The sequence below is a fragment of the Phalaenopsis equestris genome, unplaced genomic scaffold (assembly GCF_001263595.1).
Source record: "Phalaenopsis equestris unplaced genomic scaffold, ASM126359v1 Scaffold000096, whole genome shotgun sequence".
Classification (NCBI taxonomy): Eukaryota; Viridiplantae; Streptophyta; class Magnoliopsida; order Asparagales; family Orchidaceae; genus Phalaenopsis; species Phalaenopsis equestris.
The window spans coordinates 1,108,461-1,129,205 of NW_018164538.1; the positions used below are offsets into that span (position 1 = coordinate 1,108,461).

Consider the following 20,745-nt stretch of genomic DNA (forward strand, 5'->3'; position numbering starts at 1 on the left):
GATGTCCTCAGCATGCTACTTCTTATTCTCTTTAAAAATTTCAAAACCAAATGCTTCCGAAGAGGAATTCAATGATATAGATAAATTGACTATGATAATTGGTAAACATACATGTAAAATCAATTTATTCAATATAAGAACTACCACTAACCGTTTTTTTTTCAATATATATACATGTCCTACATAATGAATATTACATTTCCTTTATTAAATATTTTTTAAAAAAAGCAGCCTTGTGTTTCCACATCTGTTTGTTAAAAGAGGGGGACGCAGCGAACGACAAAACCTTCACAAAAATCCAAAAGGATGTCCTCAGCATGCTACTTCTTATTCTCTTTAAAAATTTCAAAACCAAATGCTTCCGAAGAGGAATTCAATGATATAGATAAATTGACTATGATAATTGGTAAACATACATGTAAAATCAATTTATTCAATATAAGAACTACCACTAACCGTTTTTTTCAATATATATACATGTCCTACATAATGAATATTACATTTCCTTTATTAAATATTTTTTTAAAAAAAGCAGCCTTGTGTTTCCACATCTTAACTAAAACTTCAAAATGGAACAACATAAGGCAACTGATAAATATCCAACTCAGGCAAATAGCAGGCGAGCGGTTGGATAGAACTAGTAGAGACTAAAACAGCTTTACGAACAGGCTTGGCTTTGCAGCTTATGACACTTTGATTGACACGAGATGACTGCCTCGCTGGCGCAAACAGCCAATCTTGACAGCCAGGATTTGGGTCATATGACGGTAACGATGAAGGATTCCACTTCAACACCAAATTACTGAAGGATTTCTCCATTTTTAGACGGCGGCGGCCTCAATCTCTAGACGGCGGCGGCGGCGGCAATGGCTCCGGCGGCCGCTGTCGCCATCACAAGTACTAGAAAAGTTAGCAGCAGCAGCGGTTACTTCAATCATGGGGGCTTCTGAAACCCGACAAGAGAAACAAGGGTCCTCATTTGCAGGTGTTGAGTGCAACTCCTTTTGCCTCGCCGAAGTTTTCTCTTTCAAACAGGAAGTTATTGCAGCTGAACTTGGTCTACTAATGTTGGTCGAAGCTGCTGCATCACGAGAATTGCAGGGCTCTGTGCTTGTATTGTAAGTCAGTGGCGCTCTGCGCTTCATTAAAGGTAGCTGAATGCGTAGAACCAGGCCTGTTTATAAGAACATGAATCAATAACATGTTTCCTCCATGTAAGGATAGAAGTTTAACATTTTTAATTGTAGATCAATTTTAAAAAAATATGCATTTACCAGTATATGATCCTACCTTGAAATGTGACTACTATACCACCCTAATATGTGAGATAACACCATGATAAGGTTTTTTTTTTTTTTTAAATACCCAAAAAGATATGCCATCAGATTGCTATTAAACAATAATTTTCAAGATTCACCTTAATTTTGAAGCACAACTCCCACAACTTATGCTAAGCCAAAGCTATTAAGTTGTGAAACCAAATTATCACCCTAGGTTAAAAAAAAAAAAAACACGATATGTATACTTGATAGAGGGGTCTAATATTTGTGAGGTTTATTCAACGATTGTTTTGAAATTTTATTATATTTTTTGGCTGCCCTAAATTTTTGTTTATAAAGAAAGAGGCAACATCTAGATATTTGTATCAATGGTGAAAATATTGAATGATGATTGTCTACAAATATAAAACAAAAAAATAATGAAATCTACAATGGGGGCAATAAGAAGTGGGCCTTCTTCAATAAGACGAGCCTACGTAAAATGTAAAATTATGTGTTTTTTGTGTTATATTCTCTGTTTCCTGTAACTTTTCAATTTTTGTACTTAAATCAGGTTTCACATATTCTTCAAAACTTCAAGCTCAAATAATTTATAACTGAACTAAGTCAGATTGGGTTAATTGTAACTGTCAATACCAGCAAACCACCCAAATTCAACTTTTAATTAAGCTAGATGGGTCCAAGCTCATGCACTAGTTTTGATCAAGAGTATGTTACAGTCAAAATTAAGTTTAGTAAGAAAAAATTGACACCAGTAAAAACATATTAGATTAGAATAGTCTAAATGTACTACCAAATATAAAGGTAGACAAAAGCAAAATCATAATATTTAAAAAAGCATAGCAGGAAGAATTCTGAACATAATAATACAGCTAAAGCAAGGAAGAAATATGCTCACAAAAGTAATATAAGAAATTAAAATACCTTGATCTTTCCTCTTATTGTCAGCAGCTAGAATCTTACTTGTCATGCTAGTATTCTGAGTACTCTCCGAAGAGTTGCATGGATTGGATACAGAAGATGGACGCCCTTGTTCCTCGGTTACACTGCTTCTGTCCCGCGGGTCGGATGAATCCTTCTTCCAGCCTCGGAAGCTGTCGAAAAAGTCGCTCCCTTGATCACGCCGTAGCTTCTTTTTCTCGTGCACAGAATATTCATGCTTATCCTGCTGCCTTGAACGCTTCCTGTTCTCCTTCTTCCAGCTACATTCCTTCTTGTTCTCCTTATTCTCCCAGATCCGTTCGTTACTATGATTTTTATTTCCTCCTTCAATATGGAGCTTCTGAGCACCAGAGTAATAATCAAGATGGATGACGAAAAAGCAAGGGAAATACATGATTGATGCAAAAGCTATGAGAGAAAAGAGGGCAGCCATTTCAAGGAAAAGGTTAAGCATAGACAATTAATTTCAGCACTACGCCATTATACATAGTAATCATAAGCGAGCTTAAATAACATCGAAGAGGATCCCTAACATACGTAGCATGCATAATGAGGGTAATGCAAGAATGCCCACCACATTGCAAAAAGCGTGCGTCAATTTGATGTGTCCTACTGCATCATGCAGTATTGTGTGTGTCATTTTGTGTCATTGACATGCATGAAGAGATCCATTATCATCATGATAAGCCGTATCCTAACTAGTAGATATCAGCCTGAAAAATTCTAATTTTTCATTCACACCTGTTGAAAGTTATCTGATGCATTACATATTCTTCACAAAATATTTTAAAAAATTCCAATTAATGTCATCTTAGGTTTACACAAATTCCTTCCTAACCTCGCGAAACTAATTTTATCAACTCCGCTAACAAACACATTTTATACCCATCATTAATTACACATGTTCAAACAATCCATATATTCAATAGATTGCATTCCAACGTTTCTTCTAATAAAATAACATTCCTACACTAATTTTATAAACTCGTCTCACAAACACATTCTTCTACCCATTGTTACACATGTTTAGACAACTCAATTTTATTTTGAGTAATCATATATATTCAATAAAATGTCACTCCAATGTTTCTTCTAATAAAATCATCTCTTAATTTCATCCTCTATAGGTTAAAATTCTTCTTAATATTCTCATTTATGTCCCACTAAAAGTTGAAGGCAATAATTTTTTTACAACCCAACATTTGGATTCACAATATCATTGGCTGAATTATATAATGTAAAATTAATTTTAAGTTTACATAATATTTTCTAACACAAATTCTCAAGTACTTTTCCACTGAAACAAATTTTAACTAATAATACGAAAAGATAAATGTTAACATCAGATCTACCAAAATTACATATCATATAGCCAATCTTTGTTCTACTAACTCTAAAGCTTCTATATTATATTTATATATTTTCTCGGCTGTTTTATATTTTTATTGATTTCAATAGACCCATCAAATAGAATTATATTATCTATTGGTATCAAATTGTAATCTTTACAAAAGAAATTTTTTCTTAAAATAAGGAGATATTTCTTTATAAAGTAACCAAATATTATTCACATTTCGATAGTATTTGTTTACTATTACAAGATTATAGGATAGTGTGCATTCAGTTGTAGCTACTCCCATTGTATTTATCTCTATTTTGAAACCAACATTAATTCTCTGAAAATTTATCCTAATAGAACTCATAAACCCATTTAAACTACCTATAATAACTATCGTTTCTTCAACAACTATAAATTCTAGTAATTCATAATTTTTTTTTTGAAGTACCTTTTGCTTCAATTCTAGGAACAAAGGTAGTGAAAACATTCATAATTTAGTAGAAATAAACATTTAGCAGAATTATATTACTACACTGACATGACAAAGACCAAACAAAGCTAACAGTAAAAATTCTATCAACAAATGAAAAGGTCCTCCTCAAAAGCTATCATGGGTATACTACCGACCCCAATCTGTAAAAGATGGAAAACAAAAGCAAAGAGTCAACTGAGGCTTCCATGTCCTTCAAGATGCATAAGAAAACTTTGTTAGATAGAAGAAACTTCAGAAAGACCTTTGTTCTCTAAATATAAATATACCAACAGGAATTCCCCACGTGAAAAACTACTCAATAATCAGTGATCTGGATATTCTAGATCTATATAATTGGTAAAAACTGATGCCCACAAGGGATAGCAAAGCTCCAAATAAACAATTGACTCTTGACATACTTCCCCAAAAATTTACATTTAAAGTGAAGCCATATCAACAATTAATGAGTGGGATCAAATAAATTTTTCTTAGAAAGTGGTTCACTTTTGTTTGAGTGGGTTTTTATTAGTCCGCATCATCAAGTGCTTAGGCGGCTTCATTTTAAAAGAAGATTTCATAGGGGAATATATCGTTTCTAGAAACAATTTTACCTTCAAAATTCAGATGGTCCATCCATATAAAAAGATTATAGTCATTTGAATAATAATTTCATACAGATTACAAACAGATGAATCTTAGTTTCCACGGCTATTGAACTTTGCAGTTCCTTCAAAAAAGAAAGAACTATGCCGAAGCCTTTTTATAAATATCCCTTGCCAAACCCTCTTCTTCAACAAAGTTATCTTACCAAAATCATGGCTTCAAAAATGAAAAATCATACAATTGATACTTCGATCAATCAACTTCTTATGAAAACACAGTAAGACATGCCAAACTGAAGACCCAACTGGCCTCATTTTAACATCATCAATATGGACAAAGGACAATCCAAAATCTGAAAATAACAAATGCAAAAAAAACTTACTATCAAACTGATACGCGCCAGCCCTCCCATGCAACGGAAAACCAGTCCTGGGAGGACCGGTCTGGACCGGCTAGCCCAAGCCAAAGCAATAGGCGGCCGGTTTAAGCGAAATGACCCAGTCACGGGATACGGAGCACTATTCCAGCGTCCAAGGGGAAGTCACGAAGCCGCTGCTCACTTATAGAAGGAAAGGAATTAAAAAGGATTTTTGGGGGGGGAGGGAGTTGGAAGGGATCTTGGGGAGTATTGGAGGGGGCTACAGCTTGTTTTCATGTTATGTTTTGTGTAGTATTTGAGGAGAGACGATCTACCTCCCAAATAGTAGATCATCATTGTATCTTGTTTATTTTCCTTTGATTTTCGTTAGGGCGGCACTCGTTGACATTTTCAACCTATCTATTGAAATTTTGTTGTTGTTCGTTTGCTATTATTGATTCCGGATCATATTAAATTGGTACTAGAGCATGATCTTAGAGGGATGACAACAAAGAAAGTGGATGTGCTGGAAGAAGAAGTGTAACAAAACATATAGGGAATGGAAGAAAAATTTGCCACCATTGAGAATGGGTTTTCTTCCGTGGACTTAGGAGGAGACAATTTATTAAGGAGACTTACAGAAACAATTCAATGCTTGCTGGAGACAATTTATTGAAAACTTATTAAAGGCTGCTTGTTGGAGCGTTTCCGTATCATTAAGGAGACCTACAGAAGCAATTCAATGCTCTGACTCAGGAGGAGACAATCACAAAATACAGAGAGAAGTTCGAGCTCTTGTCAGGGAGGTTAAGAAATATTTCTACAACAGGACTGGAAGAGAACTTCTTGAAAGACTTGAAACCGACATACGAGCAGCCATCCGACCATTAAGACCGCATTGATTGAGGGAAATGAAGGTGATCACCCAGATGAAAGGACAATAGATAAGGGAAAAAGACCACCAAAAGCGGTAACAAAGGAGAATTCTAAAAGAGTTCCTTGATAAACACGACACCGAGGACCAATCAGTATCAATTCAGAAAGAGACACCGAAGGAGAAATGTAATTATGGGTATGAAGTGACAACAAATGCTTAGGGAGATAGTGGATTGAAAATCCCTGACGATGGAGGGGAGGACGGTGATACTGAAAAGAGATGTTGGTTTATGTAAAACAATGGTCTCGTTCAAAACCATGGTCAAGTCAAAATTGCGAGCAGGGATACTTGGTGGAGCTGCAAAGCATTGAGAAAATTCGAGATCCTGAGTTGGCAGAGTTTCACGAAAGAGTCCTGTAGCTCCAACAACAGTTTATTTCAATAGCCAAACGAGTTACCACCTCCAAGCTCAATAGCCAAGTGAGTTACCACCTCCAAGCGAGCATGAGCACGTCATTACATTAAAGAAAAGTGTCCCTCCTATCAGTGCGAGACCCTACCGATATCCTGAGCCTCAGAAGGATGAGATAAATAAATTGATCCACGAGATACTCGAGGCTAGGATTATCAGACCTAACGTGAGCCCCTTCTCACGTTCAGTAGTGAAGAAAAAAGATGGTAGTTGGAGTTTCTGCATGGACTACCGGGCGTTGAACAATGAGACGATGTTGGATAAGTTCCCTATTTGTGTGATTGAGGAGGTGCTAGATGAGATTCATGGGAAAGTCATTTTCTCAAAAATCAATCTTAAGTCGGGATACCATCAGATCAGAATGAATCCAGTGAATGTGCACAAGACAAAGCTCAGGACACATGAAAGACATGGCGAGTTCTTGATGATGCCGTTTGGCTTCACTAATGCACTGACCAAATTTGAGTCCCTCATGAATAGGAGATTTCAGCCTCACATTGAGAAATTCGTCTTGATCTTCATGTGAAGCACCTACAGACAGTCCTAGAGAAGTTAAGAGAGCACCAGTTGTACCAAAATTTGAAAAAAATGTTCCCTTGCATAGCTACGGGTGGAATACATTGGGCATGTGAAGTCCAGGGCAGAAGTAATAGCAAGCCCATCCAAGATTGAGGCTAATAATTTTCAGTAGGAATCCCTTCAACTCCTTCAAGCTCCTAAGTATCACAAGATACTATTGAAAATTTGTGAAGGGGTACGACACGATAGCATGATCACTGATGGAACACCTAAAAAAAGACAATTCCAAGTAGAGAAAAGCCACAACATAGGCCTTCGAACATCTGAAGAGAGCCATGACCAGCGTGTTGGTATTAGCACTTCCAGATTTTAGTAGACCATTTGTAGTAGAGACATATGCATCAGGGTACAGATTGATAGCAGTACTCATGCATGACAAAGGACTGATTGCTTACTTCAGCCAGGTGCTCACCGCTAGAGCAAAACTCAAGTCAGATTACAAGCGGGAGTTGGTGGTTGTTGCCTTAGCCATTCAGACGTGGCGGCCTTACCTTTTTGGGACGACACTTTATTGCTAGAAGAGATCATAGGAGCTTGAAGTACCTATTAGAGCAGATGATAGTGACTGAGGAGCATCAGAGGTGACTATCCAAGTTGTTGTGATATGATTTCGATATTCATCCCGACCAGAGTTGGAGGATAAAGCTACAGGCCCTGTCGAGAAAGCCGGAGGAGCCCCAGTTGACGGCCTTATCGAAACACTTGGTCCTCGATTGAGAAGCACTACGTGTATGCCCTGTCGGGAAATCCGGAGGAGCCCCAGTTGACGGCCTTATCGAAACACTTGGTCCTCGATTGAGAAGCACTAAGGCGGGAGAGCAAGCTACATGAATAACTAAGAATGATACGAGAAGAGTTGCTACAGGATCCAAAAATTCATCTAGGATATCCCTTGGGGGGACAACAACTACTATAACAGGTGTGGTTCGTGTTACTAAGAGAATCAGAGTACATACCCAAGTGATTATAAGAGTTTCACGGTAGTGTAATTGGGGGACATTTCAGGGTACAAAAAACCTATAGTTGTCTAGTGACAGAACTTTATTGGGTAGGTATGCACATAAATATAGAATACACGATGGCACGATGCAATGTGCGTCAGTGACACAGATCAGTGCGAGACCCTACCGATATCCTGAGCCTCAGAAAGATGAGATAAATAAATTAATCCACGAGATACTCGAGACTAGGATTATCAGACCTAACGTGGCCCCTTCTGACGTTCAGTAGTGAAGAAAAAAGATGGTAGCTGGAGTTTCTGCATGGACTACCGGGCGTTGAACAATGAGACAATGTTGGATAAGTTCCCTATTTATGTGATTGAGGAGGTGCTAGATGAGATTCATGGGAAAGTCACTTTTCTCAAAAATCAATCTTAAGTCGGGATACCATCAGATCAGAATGAATCCAGTGAATGTGCACAAGACAAAGCTCAGGACACATGAAAGACATGGCGAGTTCTTGATGATGCCGTTTGGCTTCACTAATGCACTGACCAAATTTGAGTCCCTCGTGAATAGGAGATTTCAGCCTTACCTTGAGAAATTCGTCTTGATCTTCATGTGAAGCACCTACAGACAGTCCTAGAGAAGTTAAGAGAGCACCAGTTGTACCAAAATTTGAAAAAAATGTTCCCTTGCATAGCTACGGGTGGAATACATTGGGCATGTGAAGTCCAGGGCAGAAGTAATAGCAAGCCCATCCAAGATTGAGGCTAATAATTTTCAGTAGGAATCCCTTCAACTCCTTCAAGCTCCTAAGTATCACAAGATACTATTGAAAATTTGTGAAGGGGTACGACACGATAGCATGATCACTGATGGAACAACTAAAGAAAGACAATTTCAAGTAGAGAGAACCCACAACATAGGCCTTCGAACATCTGAAGAGAGCCATGACCAGCGTGTTGGTATTAGCATTTCCAGATTTTAGTAGACCATTTGTAGTAGAGACATATGCATCAGGGTACGGATTGATAGCAGTACTCATGCATGACAAAGGACTGATTGCTTACTTCAGCCAGCTGCTCACCGCTAGAGCAAAACTCAAGTCAGTATACAAGCGGGAGTTGGTGGTTGTTGCCTTAGCCATTCAGACGTGGCGGCCTTACCTTTTTGGGACGACACTTTATTGTCAGAAGAGATCAGAGGAGCTTGAAGTACTTATTAGAGCAGATCATAGTGACTGAGGAGCATCAGAGGTGACTATCCAAGTTGTTGTGATATGATTTCGATATTCATCCTGACCAGAGTTGGAGGATAAAGCTACAGGCCCTGTCGAGAAAGGCGGAGGAGCCCCAGTTGACGGCCTTATCGATACACTTGGTCCTCGATTGAGAAGCACTAAGTTGGGAGAGCAAGCTACATGAATAACTAAGAATGATACGAGAAGAGTTGCTACAGGATCCAAAAATTCATCTAGGATATCCCTTGAGGGGACAACAACTACTATAACAGGTGTGGTTCGTGTTACTAAGAGAATAAGAGTACATACCCAAGCGATTATAAGAGTTTCACGGTAGTGTAATTGGGGGACATTTAGGGATGCAAAAGACCTATAGTTGTCTAGTGATAGAACTTTATTGGGTAGGCATGCACATAAATATAGAATACACGGTGGCACGGTGCAATGTGCGTCAGTGACACAGACACTTGACTATGGTGCCAAGAGGGTTGCTACAGCCCTTAGCCTTACCAGAGAAGGTTTGGGAAGAAGTGATCATGAATTTTATAGAGGGGTTGCTCCGATCAAAAGGCTTTATAGTGATTTTAATGGTCTTGGATCACCAGAGCAAGTATGCACATTTCATTCCATTATGTCACCCTTAAAACGGTCTCATTGGCGATGGTATTCATACTGGAAGTAGTTTGCTTGCATGGAGTACCAGAATCGATTATATCAAATAGAGGCAAGATGTTCCTCAGCCACTTCTAGGAGTTGCTCAGGTTACAGGAAACGGTTCTTAAGAAGAGCACAACATATCAACCCCAGACAAATGGTCAAGTGAAAGTGATCAACATAATGTGGAGACATATTTGCATTGCTTTGTATTAGATATATCAAAACAGTTGCGTGGGTGGAATATTGATATAATAGATCATACCACACAACAGCATTTACCACCCCTTTCAAGATTTTGTATGGGCGGGAGCATTTACCACCCCTTTCAAGATTTTGTATGGGCGTGATTCACCGGGCTTGATACATTATGGAGAAAATGCAACACTAGTATCCAGTGTTGACCAGTACTTAGAGGAGAGTGATAGAATATTGGCAGAGCTCAAGGGGTATCTACTGAGAGCCCCATAGATCATGAAGAGAAAGGTGGTTGGCTGGGCATAAAAGAGAGATAAAATTATAGCCTGAGGACACATGGTTTACTAAAAGCTGAAGCCCTATCGGCAGAAGATTTTGGCGAGGAGGAACTAGAAAATTTCATAGCGATATTTTGGATCCCGCGAGATTACAACATGCATTGGGGCAGTGACCTACCATTTGAGGCTACCACCATCATTGACAATACATCACGTGTTTCATGCTTCTCAGTTGAAGTGTGGTATCGGAGACCATACACTCTCATCTTCACTACCGCCGACATTGATGGAGGACATGAAGTCGCTTCTGGAACATTTAGAGGTCAAAGGAGTGCGCTGACGGGTTGTGGCGGGAGCAAAGGAGATATTGATTATGTGGAAAGATCAACCAAACTATGAAGCTATTTGAGAGCCTTATGTAGGGTTTTAAAAGTAGTTTCCATCCTTCCACCTTGAAAACAAGGTGCTTCTTTGGGAAGGGAATGTTGATACGTGCCAACCCTCCCTTGCAGCGAAACCAATCAAGGGAGGACCGGCCTGGACCGGCCGGCCCAAGCCAAATCAGCAAGCACAGATGATCGGTTTAAGCGGAACGCGGGATACGGAGCACAATTCCAGCTCCCAGGCTGAAGTCACTAAGTCGCTGCTCATGTATAGAAAAAAGGGAATAAGGGGGATTTAGAGGGGCAACATTTGGAAAGGATCTAGGGGAGTAGTTAAGAGGAAAAAGGGGGATCACATGATTCTTGTTGGGAGTTGGGGAGTATTTATTGAAGTCACTAAATTGCTGTAGTCACACGTCCCAACTCCCAGATTCTTGTTGTTTCGCCAGATGTTCCCCATTCTACATCTCATGAACTACAAATTCAAAAATTTGATGAACAAGTCCTAATGTACAAAAAGAACAAATCTAATTAGTGGAGGCAACAAGCAATGCTAACTATTGCACATGTATGAATATATGCCATCTTATTAGAAGCTATTTCTATTTATTTCTTGTCTTTCCTGTTGTTCTCTTTTCTATATATTTCCTAGTTTCTGTCTTTCCTTTTATATTTTGGGTGTTATTAACAGATATTTGGGTATTATATCTTTTCTTTTTTATACCCTTTGTATTATGTATTTATACCCATTTTGATATCAATAATATTACTTTGCTTTATTCCCAAAACCTACACATCTTTATAGTGATGAGATCACAACAATGAAACTGACCCCTCCAGGAACTCACAACTCTATCAGCACTGATAACACAAAGAGACGTCTTTAACCTAAGGTAAAAATGCTAACAAACTTCCGCCATTCTATTCTTAGGCATCCTTAACAATACATCAAAAACAAGAACCAAAAAATATCAATATGCCAAGACTCGTAATCCCCACTCCCAAAATGTCATACATCTCACCTGTGAATGATAGAGCCCATCAAAGTCTCACAATCCCCTCGTTACTCCAAAACACTTAAAATCATCGAGTCTACGAAATCGGGCCCTCTCAAAATACTAAATGTAAGAAAATAAAAAGATAAAAACTTTAAAACATTATTGATTCTACAAAACCATACTCTGTCAAAAGACAAAATACAATAATAATAATAAATTAAATAAATTACAAAAAAATAAAATCAGCACTTCATCCACCTAGTTGTCACTGACTCAGCCTTCAATCCTAGGTCTTGAGCAAATTGTCAAATATGGAGTCAAGGAAACATTGTAAAAGAGCTAATGTCATAACAATTCAATAAAAAAATTAATCAAGTAAACATCGTGGAAGAGCTAATGTCATAACATATCAACGAAAAAAATTAATCAAAATACTCGTGAAACCAAAAACAAGGTAAATACTTTTGAATTGAATAGCTAAGCCTAAAAGGTATGATCAAATCACTTAAATGAGAACGGCCAGAGGAAATCTTGTTCCGAATTGAAATTAGATGAGTCTATCAACAGTTTAGAATACTTAATATAGCACAAAGCTCTCTTCTAATTTAAGTCGACCAATACATCGGCCTTCTTGATTCGGCTTCCACCCTCAATCCATGAGGTATCCTTTAGCAAGAAAACCTATATTTACTACCAATGCCCATAAAGTTAAATAAAAAAGATTCTAATAATTAAAATGGAACAATAAATTTTCAACCATCAAATCATAAGGTCCTCACAATACATAACATCTTCTAGCCCATCATGATATCTATGAGCATGAGAGCAAACATCATATTCAATGTGTTGTAATAGGTCAAACCAAAATTAAGTCATCAAAGCAGAACTAATGTAATGTGTCGGGCATCTATCATTATTGAGCATTCCATTTTATAAATGAGAAGGGGAATTAGCTATATGACCCCATGTCCATGTGAAATCTCACTTGACCAAAGATTCAACTAATCTTCATAAAGCTCTCCTCTTTGGGGTGCTAGAGACTCTAGATCTGATGCATCAGAACTCTTGCAGCAGCAGCCCACTTTTTAATTGAATGATTAACCCTAAAGAATGCCATTGAATCATTTAAATGGTAAAGGCCAATGGCCAATTTGTTCCCAGAGGTCCTTGCATAAGCATATCAACTGTTTAAAAAATCCACTGATACAAAGCTCACTCCTAAATTAGATGAAGAAAAAAAAAATTACTCTTCCATTTGGCATTCACCCTCCATCTAAGAATCCTTTCAGAAGAGAGCCAATACAAAATATTATGAAGTTAAATAATAAAAAAAATCTGACTATTAAATTGAAGGCTATCAATATCATGGGACCTTTAGAAGGCATATAATCCACCCCATCTCCATTATGAACATGAGTCATCTCCAAAAATATAAAAATTGATAAACTAAAGTAAGAAACTATCAAAATGCAACTCTAATGAAGAACCTCAGGCCTACATCCATATTGAGCTCTCTTTCATAACTGGGAGGAGCAATTAAGCCAAAAGAGCTCAAATCCATGAGAAATTCAATTGACCAATAATTCAAACAAGTAATCTTCATAAGGCTCTCAACTTTGGGGCAGTAGACACTAAATCTAATGCATCAAGGCTCTTATTTACCATAAAAAGTGCTATTAAATTATTGAATTGATCACGACTAAAGACCACTTTGTTCCCAATTAACCTATAAGAAGTTTATCACCAATTTTGAACATATAATATGTCACAAAACTCTCAATTAATCATGATCAGCCAAAAAATTAGTCTCCATAATTTAGCAATCATCCTCAACATACATGGTCTCGTTTGACGAGAGAACCTATAGTTACTAACAATGATCTCAAAAGCTATATAAAAATCTTACTATCTAATTAAATTGAGGCTGTCAATAAATCTTCAACCATAAATCATGAGATCATCATAATGTTACAATTTCCTCCTCATCATCTCCTTTATAAGCACAAGAACAGCAATCATATCCATAAGTACTATATTTTTTAAGCCAGAATCAAAGGCCATCACAACAAAACTCTAATGAGAAACCTTAGACCAATATCTTTATCGAACATTCCTTTCATAAAGAGAGGACAATTAACCGCAAGATCAAATGCATTAAAACTCTTGCAACAACACAATAATTTTGAGTTGATTGGTTAAGCTCGAGTTGATTGATTAAGCCTAAAATATGCTACTAAATCACTTAATTGATCACAACCAAAGGCCAATTTGTTCCAAATTGACAGTACAAGAGCTTATCACCTACGTAGAATATCTAATATGACACAGCTCTCTGAAGTTAACCAAAAAAGTTAGCCTCCTTGATTTGGCTTCCATCATAAATCAACAAGCTATCCTTAGGTAAGAGAACATATAGTTACAAACAACGATCATAAAATTAAATAAAAAAAGCACTCTAATTATTTAAATTAAATGTTATTAATAAATCTTTCGCCATAAAATCATCACCTCATCATTTCCATTATGAAAGTGTGGGCATCGATCAAATCCAAAAACATTGTAATTGGTTAAATTAAAAATAAAAACCACAACAACAAAAATAAAGAAGGGAGCCTGCCTAAACCAAAAAAATTAGCCTCCTTGATTTGACTTCCATTATCAATAAACAAGCTATCCTTTGGTGAGAGAACATGTAGTTACTAACAATGATAAAAAAAGTTAAATAAAAAATCATTCTAAATTAAATGCTATTAATAAATTTTACACCATGAAATCATCACCGCATCATCTCTATTATGTAAGCGTGAGGACCAATCATATCATATAATATTGTAATTGGTTAAATTAAAAGTAAAAACCAACAAATAACATATAAAAAACGGTAGCCTATATGTATCTTTATTTAGCATTCCCTTTTTATAATTAGGAGGGGCTATTTATCATACAAGCTCAAATCCATGAGATATCTCATTTGACCAAAGATTCAACTAAATATGTTCATAAAGCTGTCCTCATTTGGACATTAGGCTCAAAATATCATGTATAAAAGGCCAATTTGTTCCTAACCTAATATGGCACAAAGCCTTCTCTAAACTAAGGACAACTAAAAATTAGCCTCCGTGATTTGGCTTCCACCATCAATCTATGACATCTCCTTCTGCAAAGAAACCTTAAAGTACTGACAAGGATCATAAAGTTAAATAAATTTTTTTTGACAACTTAAGCTGAAGGCAATAATATATATTTAACCATAAAATCATGAGATCAACACAAGGTTGTCCATGTCCAATCCATCATCTCTTCACAGAACATCAGCAACAATTTTATCTAGAACTATAATTGTTTAAACTAAAATTAAAACCAATCAAAATGCAACTCCAATGGGGAGCTTCAAACCTATATCATTACCGAGTGTTCACTTTCATAATTAGACCATAAGAGTGAGTGCATGAAAAAGTTCATTGGCCAAATAATTCAAAAAAAAAATCTTCATAATGCTCTACTGTATAAGACACTAGACTCCAGATATAATGCATCAAAAGTGTTGCAACCAAAACTTACTTTTGAGCTGAATGGTTAAGCTTAAATTGTGATATTGAATTGCTGAAGCAATCATGCCCAATGGATCATAAAGTAAAATAAAAAACCTCCTGACCATTTTAATTGAAGGCTATCAAAAAATCTTCAACTGTGAAATGAAGATCTACATGAGATATACCATCATCCAATTCATCATCTCCTCTATCAAAATGACATAAACAATCATATCTAATAGTATAGCAATGGTTCATTCAAACTAAAAGACATCAAATCACAACTCTAACAGAGAGCCTCCAGCATATATCCTTAATGAATATTCTCTTTCATAATTGGAGGGGCCAATAAACCACAAGAGCTCATATGCACAAGAAATCTCATTTGACAAAATATTGGAGCAAGCAATCTTCTTAAAACTCTTCTCTTTGGGGGCCACTAGACTCAACACTAAATTAAAATGTGTTATCGAATCACTTGAGTAAAATAATAAGCATTCCAACCATTTTAATGAAGGCTATCAAAAAATCTTCAACCATGAAATTAATAGATCTTCACGAGACATACCATCATCCAATTCATCATATCCTCAATGAAGATGAGATAAACAATCATATCCAATTGTACTATAATGTTTAATTCAAAAAAATCTTTATAGATCTACCTTAATCCATCTCTACCACTAAGTATCCCAAAGTCCCTATGCCATTTGGCCTTCTTGCCACTCATCAAAGCACCTTTATACCTATTATACAAGCAATTGACAAGGGTCTCCCAACAAGATACCACTGCCCTTCTACTAACATGGCCCCTAACTCATTTCTTGCCCACCAACCCACATCTATTGTTCTCCCAATCAACATCTTCTTAGATGAGGAGTAAGTTGTTTCTTTTTGGTGATAAGCTCGATGTTGTAACTAAAAATTTAGAATAGACCTTGGTTTGACACTCCTTGATAAATGATCTTGTCATGGATCTTTACTAGAGATAATCAAGAAATCCTATCTACTTGAAAGTACCCTTATTCTCCTTTACCTTGAATGAAATTTTTTTTTTCTTGCTTATGCTCTCCTGTAAAGAGGATTAAAATCATGCTTAATCAAAATTCCTTTTTTTTTATTTGGAAAAAACTTCCATTTTTCAACAATGGACCACTTACTTACTTTATTAAGCTATGGATTAAAATACAAAATCTATCAATGTGCTGTTGGAATTCTCATGGAATTTCAAAACTTGCAAGGTTAGAGCACATCTTGATGCAAATAGTTCACTTCTTACAACCATGTTTGTGTTCAGATTTCTAATTTCAATTCTCACCCCAACGAGGACCCATAGATTTGCATAGTAAACAACAAAGCTTCAAAATATATCTATTACTAGAAAATTACTGGTGTGAAGACCAAAGATCAATATCTCAATCTTACCCTTTGCCCTCCAACTCAAAACCAAACCAATTCCCTCATCAAGAAAGAATTTGAAGTCAAAATACTGAAATGAAATCTCTCACCCTCCACCTCCTCATCGTGCTACCCATAAAATTATCCTAGCATCAACTCTTTAGCATTATCATTATACCTATCCACTACATTATATCCTCATACGCAAAAGTTATTCCTAATTCAAGTCAGCTCTGACCTGATTCAAAGTTATTCCATACTTATCTCCAACCACCATTCTGCATGATAGCTCCCCCTCACCTTTCAATCATGCCAACCCCCATAGCCTCCCTCCTCCAAACTCAATGCAAGTTCAACATAACCTAAACGAAGCCAATCAGAATGTTCAAGCCATTAATGAAATGGATAGAGTTTCCAACTAAAGGGACCTTGGCAACGCCTATAGCTTGGTCCTGTATGAGAATCACCTCATTGAAAGGTTTGAAATTAAAACCTTGAGCATAAATAGAGATAGAAGTATTTATAATCTTAATGGAAGTGACTGCCTGATCCGATTCCCTGTTCCCTGCTGCCCCATTCCCCTATTAAATTTTGAACAGGGTCTTAACGAGAAATCGAAACCTCTACATGTGAATGCTTAATACCATAAATCTCAAAACCATATGTACAGTAGCAAATAGAAAGAATAGTACGGAAAATATTGGAAAAGGAGAAGTAAAGGAATATTTAGAAGAAACAAAAACATGAGAATGCTTAATACCATAAATCTCAAAACCATATGTATAGTAGCAAATAGAAAGAATAGTACGGAAAATATCGGAAAAGGAGAAGTAAGGGAATATTTAGAAGAAACAAAAACATGATATACAAAAGCCATTATGAATTTGAACTCATTTAGAATATACTCATGCACTAAAAGAACAATTACCACTACATTTCAAAAAATATTTCTTAAGAAAAAAACCACTAATAATGAATTTAGTACTTCTTGTCCATTATCAACAATTATGGTACATAGATTAGTCATTCTTAATCAGGCTTAAAAACATCTAATTAAATTTTACTCCACTAACTTGGGCTCATAATCTTATCATCATTATAATACAAACAAACTAATTGAGTAACTAAATTCTATTTACCTTCAATGCTTTTAAATGGTGAGAGTACTAATGGCAATATATATTTGTACACCAAATCCATAAAGAATACTCAAGTAGCACATGGATATAGCAAGTAGAACAAGTCTCAAAATGAAACAATAGAAAATAAATGTCTATAAATGAAATCATCTGATTCAATAATGCCTAAAAGTCTTAAAAAATAAAAAAATAAATGATATACAACTGATTGTATCACACTAACCCTTTTGGATGTAATCATTGCTTAAAATTGTGCAGTTTGAGACGCGCCTTGAGGCCGGCCTAAACGCATTTATGAAGAAAAACACTTCTCGGCAAGCTAGGACACACATTGGTTGATGTACGCCTCCATGTCTTGCCTCAATTTTGTTGAGGTGTGCACCCCCCACACTCAACTATTTTCCCCCTATACCAAACAGTTCAAATACAAACAAAAACCACTCTCATGCACTAGAGCTCCCCTCTCATTAGTCAAGCTTCCTAATTTTTCTACTTATTGCTTTTGTTGCAGACGTCGCCATCTCAACCTACTACTTCCGGTTCTGACATCGTTGTTGATGCTTACTGCTTCCACTACAGAAGTCATTTGTTTCTTCTGTTATAACTACCTGTTGGTCCTGTTATAGTCCTCATAGTCTGTTGCTCTTGCTTTTGTCACAGCCGCCAGCTACTCTGACTTTTAATTATTCATTATGTTTTTATTTAGATCTAAGGATATTATAATGCTAATTGGATAATAAGAGAGAAGAGTTTAATGATAAACTATCTTATATCTTACACTGATATTTTATATTATTTTTATTTCATGTTTTATTATAGTTTGATGACTTGATCAGTTGATTTTTACATTATATTTTATTTGTGCAAATTGTTATATGATATTTTGTAGCTTATATAATTTGTTATTTCATAAAAATGCAATGTCATTTTTTAGTATATACAGGTGTGTATGTATATGTGTGTGTGTGTGTATAGGTGTGTGTGTGTGTGTGTCTGTCGCAAGTCTTGGTCTGTTGGTGGCGGGGACACTGTAAGTCCCCTCAGATCAAGGGTTCGATCCCATCGTGGAGCGGGGGCTTTGAAATTTTAGGCACATGGCGCGGGCTCTCATCATAGGGCTAAAAAGCGCATGATAATTCGATATTTGGGCTCTTGCCAAATATCGATTTCCTTTTATATATATATATAAGTTACGATAGTAATGCATTATTTTTACTTCTTTATTTTGACTTGCACAATTTTCAAACTATAACACTTACACTTCAAATAGCCTCGAGATTATGCCTCCCTTCAAGAACGAAAAATGCCTCAATACCTAATTGCACAATTCTAAATATTTGATGCAATCATTCGAATTGAAGAGTTCCCCAAGTGATGTAATCAACACCGACTATCTTCCATAAACAACAAGCACACTAAAGTTTACATGAATCATAATGATTCATCACACTAAAATTAGAGTGAATATTGTCACTTCACATTCCAAAATTTAATATTCATGTCAAGCAAAAAATCATATTTTGAGTTGCATGCCACTTTGACCAATGAATTGAACATAATAGTCTCACATTTTTTAGGATATTACAAATAAATTCACTCATGTCACCAAAGTCATGAAATTGGAATTTTCACCAAAGGCACATAGTGGCCTGGTTCAATAGTATGAAAGGCGGAATTTGTGCCTACTTCTCCATAACTAATAACCAACGAAACCTTAGTCAAAACTAACAAAAAGTTACACTAGCTCGCAAAGTCACACAGCTATATTCTCTTTTCTTTCAAGAATTGGCTGTTTTCATTCGTTTATATCCCATCCCTAGGCCAATCAGTGTAATCCCAAATAGTTTTCAAGTATTGTCCAATATTCAAAAACACAAAATCAACCCCTAGGCCAATCAGTGTAATCCCAAATAGTTTTCATAGTCCAATATTCAAAAACACAAAATCAAGAATAAAGGAAATTTCTGTAGATCTTGACTTGATGACCTATGATCTCAAAAACCCGTAGTTCTGCACAAAACAGCTTAATCCAAAGATCACAATAAAAAAATCCACAAAATAGGGGCAAAGCAAAATAGTCGAGCCATTAATAACCCAATGAAAACGCCTGCAAACTAATCCAACTAGCCTTACATCAATCCAGAGAAATGTGGCAATAACCTACTTATACCCACCAAAAAAAAAAAGTAACATACCTACGAAACAAAAACAGCCTACCAATCCATCAATGAGGAGGAAAAAAAAAAAAAAAAGAGCAAAGCTCCCACAACTCTTACATGAAGGCTACACGTGAAACATGAGTCCATGGGCCGCATCCTAATCAACACCTGGATGCCTTCTAAATGCTTCATGCTACAACCAATTCGAGCATAAGCGCCAGTCTATAGTCAACACCAATCAATACAAAGTTTACTCCAATCCTTTAGAACCCTAGTCCCTATTTAACGAACCAAACCATTAACTGCATGGATTAACATAGGGAAACTTGCGGAAAAAACAAGTCTCCCATAAATCATAATGGAATTTCATAAAAACCCTAACGCACAGCTCAAAAAAGGGGCAAGTAAGAGCATAGGAAGAGAAAAGGTCAACAAAAAAATGTTGCAAACCATCGCAAGTTCCTAATTCTACATTTACATATGATACAATGTCCATCCACCTTTTCTGAACGTTTTTAGAAATCATCTCATAAATTTCATACATAACTGCGTCATTATTCCAGATCAAGCGAGAGTTCACATATACGGATCAAAAACAAGGAGTCGAGCATGGATGCAATTCGTAAATCTCATCGGCGCTTATGCTCAACAAACCTTGATTGATCCAACCTGTGACGAATCTTTTCTTGAAAGGTCCGAAGCCGGAAACGGGAAGCATCTCGACATCTTTCCTTCGAAATCCAAACTCCAATTCAGATGAGCCCCAAACGGCACGAGGAGGCTATCGCCGGCCAGAAACTCGGGCCGGGCAGGACAAGCAACAAGAACAGAACGAACCGGGAATGGGGGTAGAGTTTATTTATAGACGACTAGGAGAGCTGGTCAAACACGAGAGCGGT

At 36.5% G+C, this 20,745-nt stretch overlaps 1 pseudogene; it reads right to left on the reverse strand.

Moving 5' to 3' along the window:
• Nucleotides 1-447: 447 nt before the first annotated feature.
• LOC110020437 lies at nt 448-20,665 on the reverse strand (annotated as a pseudogene).
• Between the last annotated feature and the right edge of the window lie 80 nt (nt 20,666-20,745).